Here is a 24,995-nt window from a genome sequence, read left to right as displayed (position 1 = left end):
GAAAGCACAGAAAATCCCTTGGTTTGCACAGTGGAGAATGTTACAGGAGGGAAACCCTTTCCTATCTTCTTTCCAGATACAGCAGGTACTTTTGCAAAATGTGGTATGCTGGTTTTAGAAAGTAGCAATGTATATTCTCTGTAATGTCTTACATGTGTCCAAGGTCAGTAAGTGCTTAAGAAGATAGTTATTAATACTTTGGCACTGACACAATAGAAGAGTGTTCTAGGTCTCTGAAAATCTCTCACTGTGCAGACAAAGATGTCAGATCATTCTATAGAACGATTCTTTCATTGCAGTGCACCAAAAGTATGCCAACACTCCCAAGTCATGCCTTTTGCAACACAGCACACAATAGCTGGTTGGGATAGCTTTCCAAGAATGATCCATCCTAACCGTTCTAGTTCTTCCTGTGATTGTCTGGTCCTTCTCTTTCCTATCACTGTAATTATAATATCCTAGCAGGTTAGATTCTGCACCTGTCTGGGTTTTCTCTTCATTGCTCCATGCTTCAGAGTAGAGGTCCCCAACCCTGTCCTGGGGTCCCACCAGCCAGACGGGTTTTCAAGATATCCACAATGAATATGCATGAGAGAAAATTTGCATGCCCTGCCTCCATAACATGCAAGTTTCTCTCATGCATATTCATTGTGGATATCCTGAAAACCCGACTGGCTGGTGGGCCTCCAGGACAGGGTTGGGGACCACTGCTTTAGAGAACTGGACATCCTTTCAGCCTTAGAAATATGTTAAAAGTGCGCTGACTAATTTATAGTGTGGGCCACTAAAGTAACTAAAATAACTACAAAAATGTAATCTTTATTCTTGTAAGTAACAAATTAGGGGATTAATTTTCATAAAAGTTATCTAAGTAAGTACATGGATTGCTTTTATGGGCAATTTTAAAAAATTTCCCATTTCAGACTCAAAATTGACATCTCCACTTCTCTCCAGTAGAGGTAACTCATCAGACTTTTTTGTTACCCCTGCTGTTTTGGTACTAAATCTAAAATGAATAATCACAAATAAAAAATATATTTTTAGGGAATGTCAGCAACATGTACCAAGTTACTTTTGTGTGGAAATAAGAAATCACTGATTACTTTTACAAAATAATGTTCATTAGAATAGAAAAAGGAAAAGGGGGGAGCAAGAAAGCCAGCCCCAATTAGGAAGGCAAGAAATGGCTGTGGTTTTAAACCAAGACCTCTTGCTTGGCACTATATGGCTAAATACTGGCGGCTGAATATCTGGCCCACTGAACAGCTGCCACTTAGTCGAATAGCTAATTATCTGGCTAAATAGTTAGCTGGCTAAGTGGTGGGTGGGATGAGGGTGTTCTGGAGAGGAGCCGAATAAGTTATCCAGCTAACTCACAGGCCGTTACAGTACAGTGCGCTCTGGCGAAGCGCACTGCTAACCCGCGATTGGATGCGCGTTTTCGATGCACTAGCGTTACCCCTTATTCAGTAAGGGGTCGAAAACACGCGTCCAACCCCCCCCCCCCCAAACCTAATAGCTCCCGCAACATGCAAATGCATGTTGATGGCCCTATTAGGTATTCCCGCGCGATTCAGAAAGGAAAATGTGCAGCCAAGCCGCACATTTTACTTTCAGAAATTAGCGCCTACCCAAAGGTAGGCGCTAATTTCTCCGGGCACCGGGAAAGTGCACAGAAAAGCAGTAAAAACTGCTTTTCTGTGCCCCTCCGACTTAATATCATGGCGATATTAAGTCGGAGGTCCCGAAAGTTACAAAAAGTTAAAAAAAAAAATAATAATTTGAAGTCGGCCCGCGGCTCGAGGGTTGAAAACTGGATGCTCAATTTTGCCGGCGTCAGGTTTCCAAACCTGTGGCTGTCAGCGGGTTTGAGAACCGACGCCGGCAAAATTGAGCGTTGGCTGTCAAATCCGCTGACAGCCGCTGCTCCTGTCCAAAAAGAGGCGCTAGGGACGCGCTAGTGTCCCTAGCACTTCTTTTTACTGCCGACCCTAATTTGAATACTGAATCGCGCGCACAGGAGAGTGGCCTGTGCGCGCGCTGGGAGAGCGGGCGTTCACCCGCTCTCCCGCGGACTTTACTGTTTCGGCCCGTCAGATATTCAGAGTTAGTCAGATAACTTATCCAGGGAAGTCTGGTTGGTCCAAAGCACTGTCCTAAATTTAACCGATAAACCTATCCGGCTAACTTTAAGATAGCTGGATATAGCCAGCATCGCAGTCACGCAGCTGAATGTATGGGCTAAGTTAGCCAGATAAGTTTATCTGGCTAACTAGCTGACCCATACTGTGGTTCAATATCTACCTCAAAAAGTTTTCTTTTCTTGACCCAGTAGATCCTCCTTTTCCCTTTTTCTCTCAGCTGATTCAGAACAAGTATTGGGATTTTGGTGCCATGAGCCTTCATTCATAACCACATGGTGATTTTTCTCCTATTTAAATGAGCCCACAGTGGCAAATTTATCCCATCATCCCCTTTGCACCCAGGGCAGGGAAGCCTCCTCTGAAGTCACAATTTGCAGTCAGTCCAGGAGGGACCCTCTCAATGGTGCATTCACTGGCTGGCCTAATATAGAGCTACAACCATGCAGGAGTGGCAGCTGGAGCTACTTTCAATGACAGAGTGGATATTTTTTTAATCAGAGTAAGGTGCAAAGCTACATTTATATGAGGGAAACTCCCAAATATGGTGCATTCTTTTTGAGTCTGGTAGCTGTACAAGAGGCTTTGGGTAGGGGAGAGTCCCTTGTGTCTTTGTTAACCATTGTTTAAAAATGTTTTATAGATCTGTTCTTGTAATGCTACTAAAAGACCACTAGATGGCATTTTATATGCATGAGCATTGCCTTTTAATGTGATGTTGAGGAAATAGTGTGTATGTTCCCTTAAAGATTTGGGCTGTTATGACTGGGTGATCAAGTGACAGGAACTATAAAAGTGGGAACCTTTGGTGGATTTTTGCCATTTGGTTCCTGCCCTTTCCAGAGTAGAGTGGGAAATAGGGATCTCCTGAGATGTGACCAGCTGGAGCAGCTTACCTATGGGCTGGTAGGCCCAGGGAAACTCATATTAGTAGTAAGGCATGTAGGGGCTCTTCCCCTCAAGAGAGAGGCACTGAGGCCTTGAATAATAAGTGGGTTTTTTCTTCTCTTGAGGAGCTAACTAGGAGATAGAAATAAGAATGGACGAAGGTGGAAAGCAGAAGAGGCCATCCCTCCCCCTGAGGGAATGATGCCAGGGAAATGAAAAGTATTCTTGGAGTGCAGCAATGTGGGGAACTTGCACTGGGAGGACAGTGATGTAGAAGCTGGAGGAAATGTCAAAGGTCTTAGGAGTGTGAGTAGATCATGTAAATGGAAAATTGCATTTTGGCCCTATTGGATGTGAATGTTGATATAGGTATGCTTCTAAGTGAACCCCATTCCTTAAACAGGGTTGGGACTGAGGTACAATGTAAGAGTAATCATTGAGTTCAGGCTGACCCTTAAAGTTGGTACATGGTAAAAGCAGAGGAATGTACTGTTATGTTCCCAGATGTCAGTTATATTCTATGTGATTATGACTGTTGGAAGCCCCTGAATTTCTGATATATTCCGTGAGTAGCACTGTAACCTGCCTCACATCTATGTAAATAGCTGCTGACTGGTTCATCCAGAAAATAAAGCTAATCATTTAGAAATTTGAAATTTGGTGTATACAAAACTTATTTAGCTGGCACTGGGATGAGGCATGGGCTCAGAGTTCATGAAGGGAGATTGAAGGATTTCCTCCCTGTCCAGTCACTCAAAGAAGAGAACAGAATCTTACATTATTCCTGATCTTACAATTAAGGTCCACTTCACCATCTGCATGGCCAAACTTTAGAATTCTCCAAACAAATTTGGAAGAGATGACCCTTAAACAATGAAGAAACTTCTATCATTTTATGTACCTTGACAGGGGGTTTACATAAAATTGGCACCCAAAACATGGGGAATGGTGACAGCATGGACAGAGGAGTAATATAGGGGAAGAAATTTGGAGAGGTTTGGAGTTTTGTGCGTTATTTTTTCACTATGAAAGCAGAGCTCCTATAGAGGTAAATGGAATCAAGATGGTGGATGGGAGTGTGGAAGTGCTGAAGACTTTTGCGCCACAAGAGGATTCAAAATTATTCTGAACTTGTGTAGATCCAAAGTCGGTGGGAGGAAGTAATGGAGGAGCTTCCTTGATGACTGGGTTGAAGATGTCACTATGATGTGGCACTATGTGGATGTTGTTGTCCAATCACATCACTGAGTCAGTAAAATGAGGGCACAAGGATCAGAAGCATCATGAAAGGAGGAAGTGCCATTTTGTCTTCATGGAGTTTGAAGTTGGCGAGTATGCAGGCTAGAAGTATTGGTGTCCAAAGTGGATGGTGGCCACTGTAAGTGAGAAAAACAAGCATAGGTTTTATGGACATCAACCATCTTTGGAGAGTGGCCTTCATGTCAGCAGCAGAGAAAATGCTGATTTCCCAAACCAGGAGAGTTGCCCGCAGGCGGAGCAAAGAGAGTAACAGAGATTTCTGGCAAGAAGTTGGATTTGGAATGTTGGCTCTGGAACAAGTGGAGGATGGATTTGAGGCTCTGGAGTGAGCCTGGAGAGTGGAGGGTGGGTAGCCCTCAGGCTATAGTGCACACAGTGTGGTACGTGCAGTCTCCCTCCCAGTTTGAGTTTGGCATGAGACCAATGTCAGGAGATGTACAAACAAGAGGAGCCAGGACAATCCAAAGAGGATAAGGCAAGATGATGTAGCAGTGCTGGAGAGGCCTTGGGGAAGGAGGTGGCAGAAAGACCCCACCATATGAGGCTGTATTTGGGGCCTACTTGGAAGCAAAGAAGGCGGCTGGAGGTGTGGAATGCTGATATCAGATCGTCTCCATGATCTGGTGGCAGAGGAGCCACCTACTCTTATATATTAGGAGTTCACCCCCTGTCGACCAACCTGCCTAGTCTGTCATTGCAGAAATGGTTCTGAGACCAGGAGCCATGCATCAGGGCTCTTTCCAGAATCTTGTATCATGGGCTCTAAATCTAGCCATCAGGTGTCACCCTTAATGATGACCATGACTTCCTCCTCCCCTATGGGCTATGAACACTGCCTCCACAGCATTCTCAGCTCCAGCCAATCTGGGGTGCAGAAGACACAACTCAGGAATTGAACCAGGGACCTTTTACATGGCATAGCATAGCAGTTTAGAGCAGTATACTGGGCCAGCCCAAAGTAACTGTATTATTTTCTTATTTTACTGACATTTCTACATGAGAAGATTCTGAGTGAATGCCAGTTGTCTATGTCCTACCTCTAAGAAAAAGATAAGAATTGCAAAGAACTTGCTGTGTACCTTCTTCTTAAGTTGACTTGTTAGAATTATACATTTATAGGCTCACTCAGAATTCTCTTTAGAAATCTCTTTCAAAGACAGATATTAAATAAAAAAAAATATGATTCTCTAATGTATGGCAGAGGGGTGTTTTTCCAGCTAAAAAATTATATTTATTGTTTTCTGCCTTTTGTCACTGAAATTCAAGAAAGCATGGGATAAGCATATCGGAATGTCAGATCCAAGAATGTTAGGTGAAAATCTGAGCTTGGGTTGGCTCTTCAGAATTTCATCAGGATTGGCCTGACTGCATGGGCTTCAGGGGTCCCTTATCTGCCATTATTTTCTGCTATTCTTTCATGGCTGCATTACATTGCACATGAATGCTTAAGATTAGAACTGGATTTCAGCAAGTGGGTGAGGCTATCCTCAGGTTCTTTCTGCTTAAATGGTATGCTTATCCAAAGGAAATGTCTTTCAAGGAAAAGTTCAGCATTGGCAGTTTTGGAACTTGCCCAGTATGAGTCATGACGTTCTCTATTCAAAATTGTAATATTTTTTAAATAACAGTTTTATCAAGCAGGATTCCAAAATCCCATGAGAAATGCTATCACAAGAACACTGAATATGTGTGTTGGCTTTTGGTTACTATATTGCAGATCATTTACAGAACTCACTAAAGTGTATGCAGTCAGTGCTACAAGGTTCAGAATTCATGTTATGAGATCAATTTTCAAAGGATTTCAGTGCCTAACTCTGAGGGTTAGGCTCCTAAATTAGCTGTTTGGAAAATGTATTAGGGCTGAGTGCCTAAATTTAGATTCCTAGGGATTTAATATTCAGACAGTTTATCTAGCTAAATTCAGGACATAGCTGGACAAACCACAGATTTTAAATTTCCTACCAGTCTGAATGCCTCTGACTAATTTGGATAACTGTTAAACCAGATAAAAGTAAGCGGGATAAATTGGAAGCATTCCTATTCTGGGATGCAGTAAAGTTAGGTGGGTAACCTATCCAGCTAAATCTGGTTGTGCTGAAGAGCAGTCCTAAAGTTAGCAGAAAACTTTTATCTAGCTAACTAGGACTTTATCTGGCTATATTAAGTGAAACGCTTAATCAGCAGTGCTCCAGTGAATATCTGTAACAATTTAGCCAGCTAACTATAGTCCTATAAATTGTCCACTCACTGCACTGTTGAATATTGTCTTTCTAGTTTCATGAGTCCCCTAAATTTAAAATCCTAAAAAATGGGTGGCTATGGGGCAGGACTTAGGGCCTCATTTTCTAAAGTATCGCAGGCCTGCGATACTTTAGGTAATGAGGGGTGGGGGGCCGAAACGGGGGGCGGTCCTGCGCTAGCCGGCAGCGATCACACCGCCGCAGTGCGATTGCTGCCGGTTTCGCACCCAATAGCGCCACCATAGAAGGTGTAGCTATTGGGCGTGAAATAGGACACGAAAAGGCCCTTACCTTTTCATCATCCGCGGCGTCTTCGCGGAGTCGGCCCTAGTGATGCACCGACTCCTCCTCTTCTGGGGCCGACTCCGCCCCCATCTTGGTATAGCACACGATAAGGGACTTTTTGCGTGCGAAACGTCCCTTATCGCATGCGATCCGTCTGGTAAATGACCCCCTTAGGGAGAAATCATTAGATGCTTAGCACTGATATTTAGCACTAGGCACATAACTTAGGAGCTTAACGCTAGGTAAATGAATAGCAAGTCTATATTTAGGATTCTAAATTTAGGTGAATTTTCATCTGAAAATTCAGACCCCTCAGTTTGGCTGAAAATAGGCATCTAACTTAGGGTCCTAACTTAGGGGCCTAAATTTAGGAGATCAGCTTTTTTTTTTTTAACATTAACCTTATACACTTTGGTTTGAAGTTGTGTTTTCTTTTATATTTTTGGTGCACTTTAAATTTATTTTCCTTTTTTTTTAGTTTTACAGCTTTTTATTTTGAATATAGATAAATAGCATGGCAACATATTTTGTTTTTTATTTCTGTAAAGGAAAAGGCACAATAGTGAATTCTTAACGTAGGGCTTCCCAAACCTGTTCTGGAGACCCCACAGCCAGTCGGGTTTTCAAGATATCCATAATGATAAGCATGAGATAAATTTGCATGCCATGGAGACTTAGTATATGCAAAGTATATTCATTATGGATATCCTGAAAACCCGATTGGCTGTGGGGTCCCCAGGACAGGTTTGGGAAGCCCTGCCTTAATGAGCCTGAAGAAGGGAGCAATGCAGTTTGGAAAGCTCACTTGCATCATATCCCTTCGATAATGTTTAAGCTGGTCCAATAAAGAGTATCAAAACATGCAAAAGAAATCCAGTTTTCTCTAGGCCCACCCTGTGTCCACCCCTTCTGTGCTGAGCTGCCATCTTCGTCGCAGGAGGAATTCCTCCCCAGGCTGGCTATGTGATTTTGGAGTCGGACTTCCCTTTACCCCCCCCCCCCCCCCTCAGCTGGCTAGCCATGGCTTTGTAGGCAGACACCACCCCATCCCCCCCCCCACCCCAGCTGGAGGGGTGTCTATGCCTAAGGGCAGCCAAGAGAGTAAATCCATTGCAGTGCATAAATTGTATTTTAAGTTTTCCTTTCTATCCTATTGGCCTAGTTAGGGCCTGATTCGCTATGGCTTTTCTCCCATTCTGTAATCTATGGAAAAAGACCTTGTTGTATCAAGCCAGTCAGTGTGCTTTTAAATGACCCATTTCAAACTCCAGGGCTGATAAGTACCTGCTACATAGTAGCCAGGATACAAATGATGGAAAAAGCTAATGCAGTCAGTCTTATTGCCTGTTGTGGCATTTTTCCAGTGCATAAATCCCAAAAGCCGTAGTTATGCACCTCTTATTTAAGTTCAGCAGAATATATGGTACAAGCATCTCAAATAATAGCCCTTGCTGGCATAATTCAAAAAGTCACAACATGAGAGGACTAATGCCTTTAATTTACCTTTGCTGACTGGAATATAAAATCTAGTGAGTTTGATTTGCCAAGAATGAGGCCAGAAGGGGGAACATGGTGAATAGCCATTTGGAAAGGGCACTGAATAAAAATAATCCACTATACCAAAATGGAGAAGAAGCTGCACAGGATAAGAAATGAGCATACAAATTTGAGCCCATCCCACTCCAGGCCAGCAAACATGTTAAATAATTGCCTCATTTTCTTATGTGCAAAATTCCTCAGGTGATGTTGGTCTCTATAGAAAAAAAAGGGATGATAGCATGTGATGTCAGCAAGAACTAAGGGAATGAAGACAAAAATTCTGACCCACACATTAGTCTCATCACTATCTCTTTTGCATGCTTCTAAAATCTTTTTTGACCCCAACTATATAGGAATCAATGAAGAAAAACTCCAATATGTACATGCACCAAGCACAAATTGCAAGCTGCTGTGCATGTGGAACTGTTGGCATTTAAGACCAGCATGTGTGCAAATGTTAAAAGAACCCAGTTTTTCTCATCTACTCAATGTTTATTCTCCATCCTTCACGCATAACTGTCCTCTCCATAGTAACAATAATATAACACTTAATAAAGTTGTCTCTTCAGGAATTATTGTTACTATGTAATTTAGTAATCTGTTTTGGGTGTTGCCAGAAATATGGGACATAAAGATTGATAACATAAATAAATTCATTGGAAACTAGGCACACAACTTCCCCTTATACATATCATTAAATCCTCGGCATCCAAATGGCTGCCACGGCCTCACAATCCCACAATTCTCTTCAAAGTAGCCCATCAAGAGTAGGCACATATACCACTGGAGCATCATTTGGCAGACACAGGGGCTTCATCACTGTATCACCTCAACAGTCATGTCATGATAGAGGGTTTTCTGCCTTCCTACATCCCATTCCTGCAAGCACTGTACTAAGTGCTATAACCCAGCCACCATACATATTGATTGGTAAAGTGCCTTCCAAGCTAGGATGCTCTGTGTACACCTCCTGTTGTCAGTGCTCTGAGCTGGGATGAATGTTAGTAATTGAGGGGGTAACTATGCCATGTACAAACAAATGGACAAATCTGGAAGTCAAGGAGTTGCTGTTTCTATTCAGTCTTTTGGTTCCTTTTCTAAAGCCTGCTGCTTGGAATCACCAGAGAGCGCTTGTTGTTTGTCAGCTGTGCCTAGGAAGCACAAACAGATATGGGCCCTCTAAATTCTAATAATATGCTGCCCTAGTGGTGGCAATGGATACATTTATAAACATGATGTCATCACATGCTCATGTTCATTGCTTGACTGAGAATCTACAATAGTGATAGCCCTGGCCACCAATTCAACTAAACCTATATAGCCTTGTTTCATTTCAATTTCCAGGACTACAACTGTGATGGTCAACTCTGCTACAACTGGCATGTATTGGATCTAATGTGTACTGCTAGAATGTGTGTCTTTCTCTAGACTAATACTTTTCTTTATTCTTGTTGGATACACTCCACTAACAAGTATTGCACTTGTATATGTATGTGTATGTATGCTGCGGGGTTTTCTTTCTGTACCTTGGGTGTGACCCTCTTTTGAATACAATGGAAAGGCTGTTCTCTGTTTCCTGAGACATGGAGTTTATATTTCATGGTTAAAATGTGTATCTTATATCTCCAGTGCATTCTGCTTTTCCATTTTTTGTAATTCATGCTTCTTTGTGTAGCTGTTTATAGTGGGTGGATGGATGGATGGATGGGGGGGGGGGTTGCCTTGCAGTCTGGATCACACATACACATTGACAGCTACATTTTAAAAGGAGCGCACATATGCTCATAAATGGGTGTACTGGGCGCGTGAGCAAAAATATGCTTAATTTTATATTGTGCATGAAAGTACACATGTATTATTTAAAATGTCCCTACTGCACTTATGTGTGGAGCCTTTACACACCATGTAAAGGCTCCACACATGGAGCCTTTACATGGAGGAGGGGGAAAGAGAGAGAGAGAGACTCTGTTAGAGAGACAATCTGACACTCTATATATCTCCCATTGTAAAAGGGGCATTTTTAATTTCAACTCAGGGTGGGTTTTTTGGGGGGAGCGGTGATGCAAGGGTCTACAGACCCTTGCACTCTAGGCAGAACAATGTAACACCCCCCCCCCCAAAAAAAACCCAAAACAATCCACCCTGAGTTGAAAATGCCCCTTTTACAGTGGGGGATATATAAAGTCTCTCTCTCTCTCTCTCTCACTCATATATCCACAGTGTTCAGGATCCCTATGGCCCAAACTCGCCATACATGCATCTTATCAGGACCAGTAGTAAAAGTTACACATGCTGTGCGTTGCCACATTCAGCCTTGCAATATTTCGGGGTTACGTGCATAAGTCTTGGCCCATGCCCTATCCTTTTCCTGCCTCCTTATTTTTGATGTGCTTACAGTGTTACAGCTGCCTGTTCTGATGCTGTAAGCGTTTTGTGACAAATTATTCGTGATAAATTGCTGTAGCTGTTTTGATATCCTTATTTACTTTCTGAGATGTGTAACTGTCCCTATTAAGTGTTGCCTATAAACTGCCCTCTTGAGACAGCGTTTCTGCAAAACACGGCTCCTGTTAGAGCCAGGACCTTGTTTCCCTGTGCTATCATCTGGCAACTTTAGTTCATTATATTCATTATTTTAAAACTGAAACAATGCAACTTTGTGAATAAAGATATATTTACTGACTTTAATATACCCTGTGTTGTGGAGCGCTAGGAGAGCGATCCCACTCCTGGGTGATGTGTGTCCTTGGGCCACGGCTCGACCCCAGAGGGCTCTGAAGAGGTGCCGCGGGAGGCGTGGCATGCCCAAGCATGGGCTGGACGGGAGCAGGGCTGGAGTGACATGGAAGACAGGCCCTCCTCCGGACCTGCACGCTTCGGAAGACCCAACAACGCAATGTTGGTCTTGTGAACAGTCCTCCGACCGTTCCTAGCCCTTTCGGACCTGCCGCAGGGTACGGCACGAAGCGGCAGGCCAGATGGAGGCCAGGGCAGTGAAGACTGGAACATGGATTCAGACGAGACTCAGGAACGACGTAGACTCAGGCATAGACGTGGACTCAGGACGAGGTGCAGGATCCATAGACGTGGACTCAGGCATAGATGCAGGATCCTTAGACGTGGACTCAGGCAAAGACTTGGACTCAGGAATGAGGTGTAGGATGCATAGACGTGGACAGGCACAGGCATGGAGTCAGGACTGGATGCACAGAGGTGGAATCAGGAACGAGGGCTGAAGGTAGACATGGGCACTGACCCTCAGGGTGCCCTACTCAGGCCACCCGCGGGACTGAGTCGCGGACCACCCTGTCCCATGCGCGCCCTACACAGCCCTGGAAGGCTGGTCGCGGACCACGCAGAGAGCGGGAGAGCACAGGAAAGAGGAAGCAGGTTTGCTGCACTCCTGGCAGCACAAGGCAAGAATACGCTGCTCTCCTGGCAGCACAAGGCAGGTTAGGCATCAGGATCAGGAACAAGGATATCTGGAACAGCAGGAACATCAGGACTGGAACACAGATACTGGAACAGGAGACACACCTCACGGCTGAAACATGGACATCAGGAACAGCAGGAACAGCAGGACTGGAACAGGAGACACACCTCAGGGCTGGAACATGGACATCTGAAACAGCAGGAACATCAGGACTGGATCAAGAGACAGACCTTGGGACTGGAATGGCAGGCAGACATCAGGACTGGACGAGGAGCTCCGACAGGTAACACGAAACACAGGACCTTGCAGAAGTGCTGGAACACGGACGACTTCCTGGAGCGAAGGATCTCAGGAGTGACCAACTCCTTGCGAAGGCAAAGACACACAGAAAGCTGAGCCTTTTAGTAGGGCTGAGGTGGACAACGCCCAGGGAGGGGTCAGCAGGGGGCCACACCTGGCTGGCCCTTTAAGAGGAGCAGAGAGGCGCGTGCTCGTGCCCTAGGAGGCTGGAGAGAAGAGCTGGAAGCTGGTGGCGTCCTCAGCCACGTGGAAGGCCCAGGGAAGCAGTGGAGCAGCCTTGGACTGGAGCTGGGTGAAGGCAGTTCAGTGGAGCAGCTCCCAGCCGCATGGACAGAAACAGAGAAGGTAAGGCTGGCTGCAGAGGAAGCGGGGGAAGGGCTGACTGCAGGAACGGCTCCATGCCGTGAAGACAGCCCCAGGAGCAGAGGTAAGATTGCAGGCACTGGCAGGGACGGCTTCCCAGCCAGGCAAGGACCCGGGCTGAAGCAGGCACTGGGAGGGACAGCCTCCCTGCTGGCAGAAGGGTCCCGGGATCGCAGCAGTACGTCGGGGGAAGGCAGAAACATGAGCAGAGGAGCCGACCGCATGGCAGGAGCTGCGGGGACAGCCCCAGCTGATTCAGGGAGAAAGAGAAGCAGCAGCGTGGCTGGCTGTCTGTGAGAAGGTAAGAGCCTGCCCAAGCTTCTTGCGGGCAGGAGCAGAACACCCTGGTTTCTATACCTGATTTGCGACATCTCCGCTATTATTTTTATTTTGTTTTTGGTGTGCAATTTGTTCCTACTACTTTTTACTATTTATTTATATAAACATATTTATATAGCATTTCCCCAGTGTTTAAAAAGAAATCACCTAAAAATAAAATATAAAACCACAATAGTGATAAATAATACATGACATGAAATACCAAAGACAAACAATACACAGATCACAAAACATACAGGACCATCCAAACCACTATTTATAATTATTTAAAAATGTTATGCAAATTCAACAACAATTATCCCCAACACACAAGCAAATAAAATGTATAAGTTGTAATGCTACACCATTCTGCCATATTTTTTATTACCTTCAGTATTCAGGCTTAACTGGGAATCATTATCCTAACATTAAACCCATAACACCTCCCCCATCCAAAAAACTCCCAAAAAACCTACTATACAGAATGGGATCCTACTTTAGGAAATATCCACATTTTATTTTCTTTCTGAATGAGAGAGAGAGCTTTCTTCATGTCTGATCTCTAGGGCAGGGTGTTCCAAAGAATAGGGAATAGACTAGAAATGCCCTAGTCCTAGTCCATACTTACTGTGCCTCCCACAATCTGGGAATATCTAACAATGCCCCCTAGCTAGATCTAAGTGCTCTTCCTTGCATATACCATTTATTCAATAAATAGGCAGGCAATTTCCTCTCATGTTCCTGAAGATCATGGTAAGAAGTTTAAGTCTGGTCCTAGCTACTACGGCTAGCCGTTGTAACTGTTGCAAGAAAGGAGTGGCTCATTTCCATTTGGGTTTACCTAATACTAATATCACTCTAGAGGCCACATTTTGGAATATGTGAAATTAGCAAATACCAAAATCTTTAACAGAGTAGATTCCCTAAAAGATGTGAAAAACATGAGGAGGCATCTAGTGAAACTTGAAGAATGCTCTAGAGTCTGGCAACTAAGATTTAATGATAAAAAACACAGAGTTATGCATTTGGGTTGCAATAACCCAAGGGAGCAGTACAGTATGGAGGGTGATGTTTTTATGTGCACTAAACAAGAGCGGAATCTGGGAGTGATCATATCTTTATCTCATGATCTTAAGGCGGTCAAACAAGAAAGAGGCTTGGAAAAAGAGGAAAAGATACTTGCCTCTGTACATGTCTCTGATGCCTCATTTAGAATATTATGTACAGTTCTGGAAATAGAACCATCCAGAGCGCAATAGTCTTCACCATAAAACATATGAGGACAGACTTAAAAATCTAAACATGTATACCCTGGATGGAAGGGGAAAAGGATAGCTATGGTAGACATTTAAATACCTCCAAAAGATAAATGCACTGGAGGTAGGTCTCTTTTAACAGAAAGGAGGCTCTGGAATGAGGGGTCATGGGATGAAAGTGAAAGGAGGCAGGCACAGGAGTAATCTAAGGAAATATATCTTGATGGAAAGGATGGTGGACACAAGGAATACTCTCCATTTGAAGGTGGTAGAAATGAGGTCCATATCAGAATTCAAGAACACATGGGACAAGCACAGATGATCTCGGAGGGACAGGAAGGAACTATAAAGCTGCCATCGCTTCCTATATTTCTAGTTGGTAGGTTAACATGTAAAGCATTACAGTAGTTCAATTCTGATACAGCCAATAGGTAACATCGCAAAATGAACGTGAATGCCTTTTAATTCTGGAAACGATTAAGTTGTTTAATCATTCCCAATGATACAAAATCATTCTGTGCTGTAGCCAAAATGTGAGATTCCATATTAAGAAGACAATCCAACTTTACACCTACGTTCCTAACCTCTGACACAGGAGATATAGGAACATCATCCACAGGGAGAGCACATTAACACACCCTAATACTAGTAACTTGGATTTTTTTTACTTGTATTCAACCAAAGAGAAACCTTTTTCACATCTCGCCCCCTCCCAGTGTCAGAGGGTCCTTGATGCAGGGGCTGCAGCAAAGTCCCAGGGCTGTCTTTTCTCTTCTGGATCTATATCACTTCCAGACACCAAACTTCAGCCCTGAGGGCCAGGGAAGAGCCTTGAGCCTACGAGCCTTAAGTGCTATGGTGACAAACAGGCAGCACAGTTACTCTCGTTATTTATTTATTTATTTATTTTAATTAGAGATTTTGCAAATACTTGAGAAAAGAAGAAAAAAAAAAGGATAATACATGTGCAAAACTGGCAACATTTTAAGAAATAAAGCACATAGAAGAAAGATTATCAAGTCCAAGTCCACATTAAATGGGGCCTCAGGCAAAACTAAAACAAGTATTAGGAAAACAAACAAATCAATCCAACATGGATCCCAAGGCAATTAAATAAATTTATATATATATATCATCTCCATAAAAACTCAACCCCCATTACCGATTAACAGCAGCCTTGCCAATAATAAAGGTCTCAAGATGTAATGGAACTGTAAAGGCATACTGGTTTCTTGAAAGAGTGACAATTCATTTGCAAGGACATTTTAAGAAATAAGATGCACCCAAAGAGATAACGCAAATCTTTAACTGCAGAAACGCTCTCCTACGCAGTTGAGGCTTCGGAGAAATGTCAGGAAACATCTGGACCGTGTTTCCACAAAATATGGCACTTCTATTTTTAAAATATTGTCTAAGGACAAGCTCTTTGTCCTGATCCAATACAAATGTAACAATTAAAATAACCCTAACACAGATATTATCTGTCAAATCCTGAAGAAATGAAGTCAAATTAACACTATTGGATGGAATTAAGGGGGTCTAAGCTCCCTTCCTGCCTATCCTCTCTTTTAAAATCAGGAACATAATAACAATTAGATAGGGAAATAACCTTATCAGACAGTATCTGTAAATTTTCCCTAATATATTTTTTAAATAATCCTTCAGCTGACAACAAACAAGATTTAGGACAATTCACAATGCACACATTTTTTGTCTAATATTATTCTCAAGCATTTCTAATTTATTATATAACATTAAACAATCTTTCATGTTTTCTACATTTGAATATTGGATCACTGTAACTGTTTCTGAGAGAGATGTCAAATTCCCTTCTATCAAATCTACTTTACTCTCCAGTTCAGACAATTTAGCACAAGTGCCAACAGAAAAATTATATAGCCATCTTACTGTGGAAGCAAGTAAAAATTTGGTCTGAGCGACCACTTTCCAGATGTCTTTTAATGTAATCTTATTTGGCTCAGGAGAGAAATTAAGAGGTAATGAACATCCTAAGGCTGATGATGGTATGACAGCTGCTGGTATAGGGACCAAGGCCTCTATATTCTGGTCACTAGAAGGGACGACCACAGAAATAGATGTGCCATCCTCCCTTCCTTCTGGGATTAAGGATGGTTCAGAATTGATTACAGTATTCACATTGTCTAGGAATTTGCCTCCCCTCTCCCCAGTGAAAAAGTCACAGGTTGAGCCAAGGCAAGAACTTCCTTATTCTCTCCAGTAGAGATTGTCACACGGGAGGAAGAGGAGAAGGAAGAGGAACTCCAGAACTCAAAATGGCATCACCTGATATATCACTAAGTTCTATTGTGGTAGGCATATTAAGATGAAGAAAATGAGTATCCCAGGGGCCACTCACCAGAGTAGAGGCTGCTGCAGGAGTCCCAGTCTTCCACTTCCTCTTCTTTCCCATACCAAAACAAGGGGGAAAAAAGGCTTAAATGGAGAGTAGCTTCAGTGCGCTGCCGGCTGCTGGATGATGTAGGACTCACAAGGATACAATTCAGTGTGTCCATAGCAGCACCTGTTGCTGGAAACCAAGCTGAAAGCATGCCCACTGTTGCTGCTGGCCGCTGGATGATGTAGGGCTCACAAGGACCCAATTTGGGGTTTCTATCGCAGCATCTGTTGCCAGGAATCAAGGTGGAAGAAAGCCCCAGTCACTCTCATTCTTTGGCCAATACTCATAGCGAGAGGGTCTGATGACCCAAAAGGGCACACTTAAAGCAAAATTCAAAGTCCAAAAGTAGTGTTCAAATAGTCAAAAAGGTTCACTTAAGCATAAAAAATGTAATCTAGACTATGATTCCAAAAATCATAAGTAAGAGGAGAAAAATACAAATAAAAAGAAGTAGGTATTTTGTCCCATGGTATCTCTTTTGATGACCTTCTTTCTCTCATTATGTCCTAGTCCAAAATACCTTCCCCAATAAGAGTAGGTATGTTCTCCTCAAGCTCCAGCTTACAGTGTACCATGGATGATGGAAAAAGCTTTTCCCAACTTAAAAAATAGATAGAATCTCCAAAATACTTCTCAGAACTCTCAAAACCTTTAATCTGTCTTCCATCTTGCTGTTAACTGGGATCCAGTCCTTCCTTCCAAAAGTCCTCCCTCTCAGTTAGGACCTGAGTCAAAATATCAGAAATTACTTCTCCAATTTTCTCAAAACTCTTACATAACTCAGCCTTGAAGACCTACTCAAAAAAATCTCCTCCTCACCCACTCCTCTGCACTGTGAGATCTTGGACGGATCTCCTCCTTCACAACTAACCCACTAGGCTTAGTGGACCTCACCTTCCCTCTGCTCTCTGCAGTCTCTCCTTCCCTCTCTGCAACCTCGCTTGTCCTCTCACTACTGCATGTGCTCAGTGGCAATTTCTACCACTGAGACTCATCCTAAAAACATGATGACCCAAAAACTGGGGAGGTGCAGGATATGCAAAAAGCCTATCTATAAAAACCCCAAGATGACCACTGGGAAAATATTTCTGAGGGTCCTAATCCTGACTGCACCAACAGCTGTTCATCTGGGCTACCGCTGCTTCCGAATCTTTACCTGTTGAGACTATCAGCTGCACATCATGGGTGTACAGATATCCTGTTAGAGCATAGCTGCCAATAATATCCTCAAGACAGGTGATAAAAATTGTAAAAAGCAATGGGGACAGGGCAGAGCCCTAAGGCACACCACATGTCAATACCCTAGGAGCAGAAATGTCCCCATTTGAGTTCACACTCTGTATTCTGTCCGAAAGGAAGGAAGCAATCCATGCTATTGTGCTACCTCCCAAGCCTATAGTCCTACACTTTTCAAATAAAATGGCATGATTTACCAGGTAGAAGGTACAAAAAAGGTCCAACATAACTAACAGAGCTCACTCTCCCTTATCAAAGTGTCATCAAATCTTTTCAAAGGCGCTCTGCAGATCCCTCACTCAGAGGCATACCTGGAGTATTTGGCACTTTAGGCGGATACTTCTTTGGCACCACCCCCCCCCCCCCTCCCATATACAGGGAAAGTAGCCTGCCTGAGTGGCACTGGTATTGGAGGTGGGCTACTTTTCCACGGACCACCCTGTATAATTTTCAAATTTCCTAAACATTGATAAAATATTTCAACACAGCAGAAACATCAAACATCCAATAATTAAAACTAATAAGGATTTAAAAAATCTCCCGTTCTTCATATCTGTCATCCTAAGATTGTTGTATACTGGAGGCACGCATGCGCACACACACACACACACACACACACACACACACACACACACACACAATATGCTCCCTCTCCCTCATACACACACATACATGCTGGTGAGAGACAGAGGGAGCATATGTGTGTGTGAGGGACACACAGACACACACTTTCTCTGTACCTCTCACACACACACTTCCTCTGTGTCTCACACAGAGACATGCTTCTTGCATCTCTCTCTCTCACATACACACATGCTTCATCTATGTCTCTCTCACATGCTAACACAAACACACATACATGCAGACAAAAACTGAACTGGAAACCACAAGCCAGATTCTGTATGCAGTCAACAATGGAAAAGCAGAAAATCACTATTCCTCAAAACAATACAATAAAGAAATATAAATCAATCAGAAAAGTAGAACCATACTAAAAAATATAAGAACATAAGAACATGCCATACTGGGTCAGACCAAGGGTCCATCAAGCCCAGCATTCTGTTTCCAACAGTGGCCAATCCAGGCCATAAGAACCTGACAAGTACCCAAAAACTAAGTCTATTCCATGTTACCGTTGCTAGTAATAGCAGTGGCTATTTTCTAAGTCAACTTAATTAATAGCAGGTAATGATTTTCTCCTCCAAGAACTTATCCAATCCTTTTTTTTAAACCCAGCTACACTAACTGCACTAACCACATCCCCTGGCAACAAATTTCAAAATAGCTGATGAATAGAATATTCAATAATTAGAAGCTTCTGTACAAATTTTTTAAAATTTCCTAAACATTGATAAAATATTTGAAAACAGCAGACATCAAATAACACCCAATAATTAAAACTAATCAGGATTTTAAAAATCCCCCTCTCTACATACCTGTCACCCTGAGATTCTCGAGAACTGGGAGTACACACACACACACACACACACACACACACAGACACAAACAAAATATGCTCCCTCTGTCTCTCTCACACACATATACACGCTTGGTGAGACACAAAGGGAGCTTGAGTGTGTGTATGTGTGTGTGTGTGTGTGTGTGTGTGTGTGTGTGTGTGTGTGTGTGTGTGTGAAAGAGACAGACACACATGTTTCCTCCATCTCTCTCTCACATACATGCTTCCTCTGTATCTCTCACACACGATTCTGGTCTCACCCATGCACACACACACATGCTTCCTCTCTCTCACCCCCACCCCTACCCCCGCACACAAGTACCCTCTCATACACACACAGAGGCACCCTCAGGCACTCTCTCTCATATATATATATATATATATATATATATACACACACAGGCACACACACACTCACTCTTCTATATACTCACTGACTCATACACACACAGGCATCCTCTCATACACACACACACACACATACCCTCTCATACACACACACACACCCTCATATACCCTCTTTATCCCCTTACTCTCATCCCTCCCTATAATCTGGTTCACCCATTCCCCTAGAATCCAATGACCACTAAGACCACAAGTACTTGAGATAGGCTCACTATTCATGTTAAAATATCCATGCAAATGCCTTGTTAAACACCAGGGAGTATCCTTCCTATTATATCAACCATCTCAATTAATTGCTTTTTTATCTAACAAAAAGAAAAATGTTCTAAGCTCTTCTATAAATGTGAGCCCAGTAACTCCATAATTGTGTTTAGGTACCTTTAAGAATAGAATGTATTTTCCCTGCTATTACCAATAACAATGGTAAATTTTTCCTTTGGAATTGAGGAAATCTTGGATCATATTGTGGGCTTGGGCAATGTAATATATATTTTGATTATATTCCATTTATAGATATTTGTGGAAATTATTTGTGAGTTTGGGTTACAAGCTTATAATATTTTACTTTGGTATGGAATTGTTAATTTTGCGATACTTTGCTTTTTCAATTCAAGTATGTTACTTGATAAATTAATGTAAAAATGAATAAATAAATAAATTTAAAATAAATAAATAAATAAATAAAAAGAATCCAATGACCAAATATGTCCCAAACCTTATCTCCTACTCTCAATCCTTCCTTGCACAGTATGTATCAGGGTTTCCTCTGCCACGTTACTGTTCCATACCACCAGAGGACCTTCCTGCCAATGGCAATGGCACTCCTCTCCCTGTTGCCACCCGGGGCGGCCCGCTCCCTGCCCTTCCCCCCCTTAGTATACCTCTGCCCTCATTATACATGTAAAGAAAGTAACAAAACCTTCAGCATCAGGGATGCCTACCAAGGCCCCTAGTATCCTTATACCCTCACCCAACAGCTTATTAACAGATCTAAATAATTCCCTAGGGTTGCTCTCTGCTGTTAGAATAGAGATGGTAAAAAAATTAGATTTGGCATCCTTTGCAGTTTCCTCTAGGCTTAGTAGTATGTATTTATGAATTATGAATCAAAGTGTGAGTGCATATATACAGAGTAGGCTCGGCTGGTATATTCACATGAGAATGAGTAGAAAAAAGAGGTATGAACTGCAAGTATATAGTATCGAGATGATTATACACTAGGTAGGGTCTAACAAAACTGCTTTTCAACAGACAAATGCCAGTGTATGCTGTGACAACTGTAGGACCATCTCTTTGAATGAGGCAAAAATGGCTCCAAAATGAGACTTATTCCCGACTCTGTCCTGAGATTTTCTTCGGATTCCTGCTCAATCGACTCAGAGTAAAAGGAAAGAGAGAGCGCGTGTGCCTCGCTTATCATATTATGGGCCCTTCCAGGTAAGTCTTTTGAGTGTTTCTAACATACCAGATAGTGAACAAACATCGCCTTTTACAACAGCTTAGCAACAGCTAATAGTGTTTTTTTAATTTTCGAAGGCCAAATGATAATCACTTGATACCCTTCCCAGGTATGGTAGATCACAAAACAGTTTCTTCTTTATACTTAATCAAAATAATAGTCTGAATCACTCAGAGAAACAATAGATTAATGAGTCAGCTCTCAAGTCTGTTTTAATTTTGTGAGCCAGATCCATGAATCACTTGGTCTCTGACTAGCACTAAGTATTATAGTACATCCTCTAACCAAATCTTTCTTTTCAACAGCAAAACAAAAAAAAAGTTCATTTTGTGGCCTATGCACTAAAGGATTTTTCCTATTTTGTGTTCATGAGAAAAATGCATGGTATATAAAGGATATGCAGCACCTAACCAAGCATGTGCGACTCTGGAAAACTCTACCCCACCCAGTTGTTTCTGATTAGAATCAGAAGCCCGAATTAATCCCTTGTGACCTTGGAGGGAAAAAAAAAGAGCTTGTTGCATAAGAAATGTGATTGCCTTTTTATAGTTGGCAGCTCTCAGAAAATGGATAGCAGATAATATTGATGCTTAAAGACTGTGAAATCATCCCTATGTGACACTTGTAATGCATCATATTTAGTGCAGAATTGGCAACGCCAGTCCATGAGGGTCGCAATCAGTTCTGGTTTTCAGGATATTGACAACGAATGTTCATCTTTATGGGGGTCAGTTCGCCTCCAATAAATCTGGTCTCCAACAGATGATTTGTGGCTCTCACATTTCTCTTCTGTTGCTTAAAGGGGATGCTTGTCCACTATTCAGTGTGTTTTCACCCATGCCGAAATTACTTGCAAGGGCCTGAATAAAGAAAATGAGAACTCGCCTAAACTTTCATTATCAGGCTCTTCTCCGTCTGGTCCTCAAGACCAACAGTTTGGATTGGCTGCTCCATTCACTGGGAGGTTAGGGGAAAAGAGAAGAACTGGGAAGAAACTCAGGTGCAGTGAGCTAACAGATACACTAGGAAACATGAACAAAGAAAGCAAGAGCAGGATGCAAAGACGTGACAATGAGAGGCAATTTTCATACTGTCTTCAATGGAACAAAATCTGCTGGTATTCCTAACCTTTAGACCGTGCGCTGATTTTGTTCGAGCCTATTTTTGCTTTGAAAACTGCCACAGGTACACAATACCTGCAGATATTTATTTCTTTAGGACTTTTTTCATTGAAAATAATACATGTAGTGTTGAAAGCTGTATTTGTGTGTCTAAGCAAGCAATCCTGGTTGTATCTATATTGTATGGCATTAACAGACTTTTTACTGCAATTCGGGGGTTTCTTAGTCCTGCAAATGAAAAACAAATTAGCCTTACACCGTCTCATTTGCATGTGCTCTGAAACACTTATGCAGCCCTGCTTCATAGGAGAGAATGAAGAAAAATACCTCAGAAACACACATATAGAAAACGTCCTCATTGCCTACCAAAAAAACTCTGCAATACCTTAGGAAAGTGCAAAGAATTAAGAACTGTTAAGTTAGTAGGCCAGCATGTCTACCTTCTACTTAATTCACTGAGAGCTCTCCTTCCCATTAAGTTACATATTGGCATATGACAGCTTTCCCATACTTCGAATAATTGTAATGAGCAGCGGGAAAGTCAGCTCTTGTTGCTGTGGTGTAGTTGATGCAGTCAACTACACCACAGGTAAATCTACACCATAGGTAAATCTACATGGCCTACGCCAACAACTGGTGAATGTGTCCTGAAGCGGGACAGACTGGAGCTTTGCCTATACCAGCCACCTCCCCCATAGGTTAAGCCCTTGGGTTCTGGTGGCCCACAGGACTTACATGGGTCGGGGGAGAGAGCAAGAATCCAGAGGCACACCAGGGTCAGGACAGGCAGAAGACTGGAGAGACTGGGAACAGGCTAATGGTCGTGGCAGGCAGCAGACAAGCATAGACAGGGTACAATTCAAAAGGTCAGGTTCAGGCGGCAGGCAAGCGTAGTCAAGTTTGATACAAGAGATCAGATCAGGCAGCAGCCAAGCTTGGTCAGATCCAATGCAAGAAGTCAATACCAGGCTGAGGATGGACGAAGACACATGAGACACTAGATGAAACTGGGACGAGGAGATAACGCTAGATGAGACAGGTTGGGCAAAGCAAGGCTAGACAAGGCAGGACAAAATAGGAATGCAGGAATGACTGGAACACAGGAACAAGCAGGAACACAGGAACAAGCAGGAATGCAGGGTAATAAGGAATGCAGGAGCAACACACACTGTTCAAGGCAGGAGACCCATTGCTGAGGCGCCGATGCAAGGTCCTGGGCTGCTTTAAATAGGCAAGCTACTGACATCATCAAAAGTGTATAGTGGAGCCTTTTCCCACCACGGCCCCTTTTAGTCTTGAAGTGCACAATAGAGAGGCCCAAGGAGGAGCAAGAGGAAGACGCTGTCCAAACGCCATGCACTGCTCTCAATTGCGTGCAAGTATCAGTGGCATTCCTGCCACAGATAGAAGCCCTGTCCTGCATGGAGTGAGTGCAGCAGCTCAAGGGGCCATCCAGTGAGGTGCCCATCATAACAATAATCATTGTTCACCCCTCCATATCTGACATCAGAGTGTGACTGGTCAGAAAAGGAAGGGACACTCACAAATGCAGTCTCATATGGGGTACATAAGGGCTACATCACCATTATACCCACTTTGCTGGACAATGTTCAGGTTATTCCCAGAAGTCACATACTCTTTCAAGGGTTCTTCTTTCATGTGTGCCACTGCTGGAAAGACCTAGGAAAGATGGCCTTCACATCCATCCCTCACAGATGATTTAACTATATGATAGAAAGCTCTCATCACCTCCCATTTCTTCTGCTTTGTGGAGGAATACTGAATGTAGGCAATCATGACAATCATAAAGGACATGATACACCTGGAACCAGATGTTTAACCACATAAAACCTTTTGATTATTGCCTCCTATATGCCTGATAGAAGAATGGTGACGTCTGCTAGTGATGTAGCCATTAGTCTCCCTTTCTTGCAGCTGCTCTTCCTACTCAGCTAATGCAGGGGTCTTCAAATCTGTCCCTCAATGGCCACACCCCAGTGGGGTTTTTAAGATTCCCACAGTGGATATGGATAAGGTCTATTTTCATACAACGGAGGCAGTTCATGCAATAAGATCTCATGCGTATTCATTGAGGAAATTCTGAAAACCACACTTACACGAGGTCCTTGAGAAGGAGATTTGGGAAACAGTGACCAATTGGGACCTGGGAAACATGCCCTGAAGAATCTTCCCCAAATTGTATGACGAGAAACAATTTTGCATGCTTTCAAGTGATGTGTGATTTTGGGGGTTCTCATATATCACTGATGAATCTAACGTGAAAGTGTGAAAGTGAGCAGTCATAATGGAATTAGACTAACTTCTACATTTTTTTTAGGTCACGTGCTAAATGATGTTTTCTCTTTTGTGCTTTTCAGCGTGACAAGGGCCTTCCATCCAATCAAGGTTCTGGTCAAGGGCAGCAAGCATGGAGTTCTCCCTCTTTGTTATGAGGAGGAAGAGACACGGGATTTTCTGTTGTCCTAGTGATTAGAGGAGGATCCCGGGCAGGGGATGCCAGTCAAGGAGATCAGCAATGGAAGGTTACCTATGTCTGCCCTATGAGTGAATTCTTTGCATGTCTCTCATTTTCTTTCCTGGTGACTAGTTTGTAACTGAAAGTGTTCTGTGATGTCTTTTCTGTGTCTGCATGGAAATAAATATAAAAATAATGTTTAAAAGTATAACGTGCCACCTCTTTATTGGACTAACATTATATCAATACCACCTTATATGTTTGGGGGGGGGAGGTTTGTATTATTTATTAAGCTTTATTTCTGTTCATTTACATAGACTAAAGTGGTAGCCACACTCTTAAGTCTTGAATGTTGGTGTAGCAGATGCTATGTACTGGGGATTTTTTTTTTCTGTGT

At 42.8% G+C, this 24,995-nt stretch overlaps 1 long non-coding RNA gene across 1 annotated transcript; it reads left to right on the top strand.

Annotated features, from left to right (window-relative positions):
- Positions 1–10: 10 nt before the first annotated feature.
- LOC115098524 lies at positions 11–24,790 on the top strand. The gene is made up of 3 exons (XR_003858547.1): positions 11–85; positions 20,794–20,979; positions 24,501–24,790. It is a non-coding gene; the product is annotated as an uncharacterized LOC115098524 (long non-coding RNA).
- The last annotated feature ends 205 nt before the right edge of the window (positions 24,791–24,995 follow it).

This window comes from Rhinatrema bivittatum, chromosome 9 (genome assembly GCF_901001135.1).
Source record: "Rhinatrema bivittatum chromosome 9, aRhiBiv1.1, whole genome shotgun sequence".
In the NCBI taxonomy this organism is placed as follows: Eukaryota; Metazoa; Chordata; class Amphibia; order Gymnophiona; family Rhinatrematidae; genus Rhinatrema; species Rhinatrema bivittatum.
The sequence above is the reverse complement of the archived record's forward strand: the minus strand, read 5'-3'. Positions and strand labels throughout refer to the sequence as shown.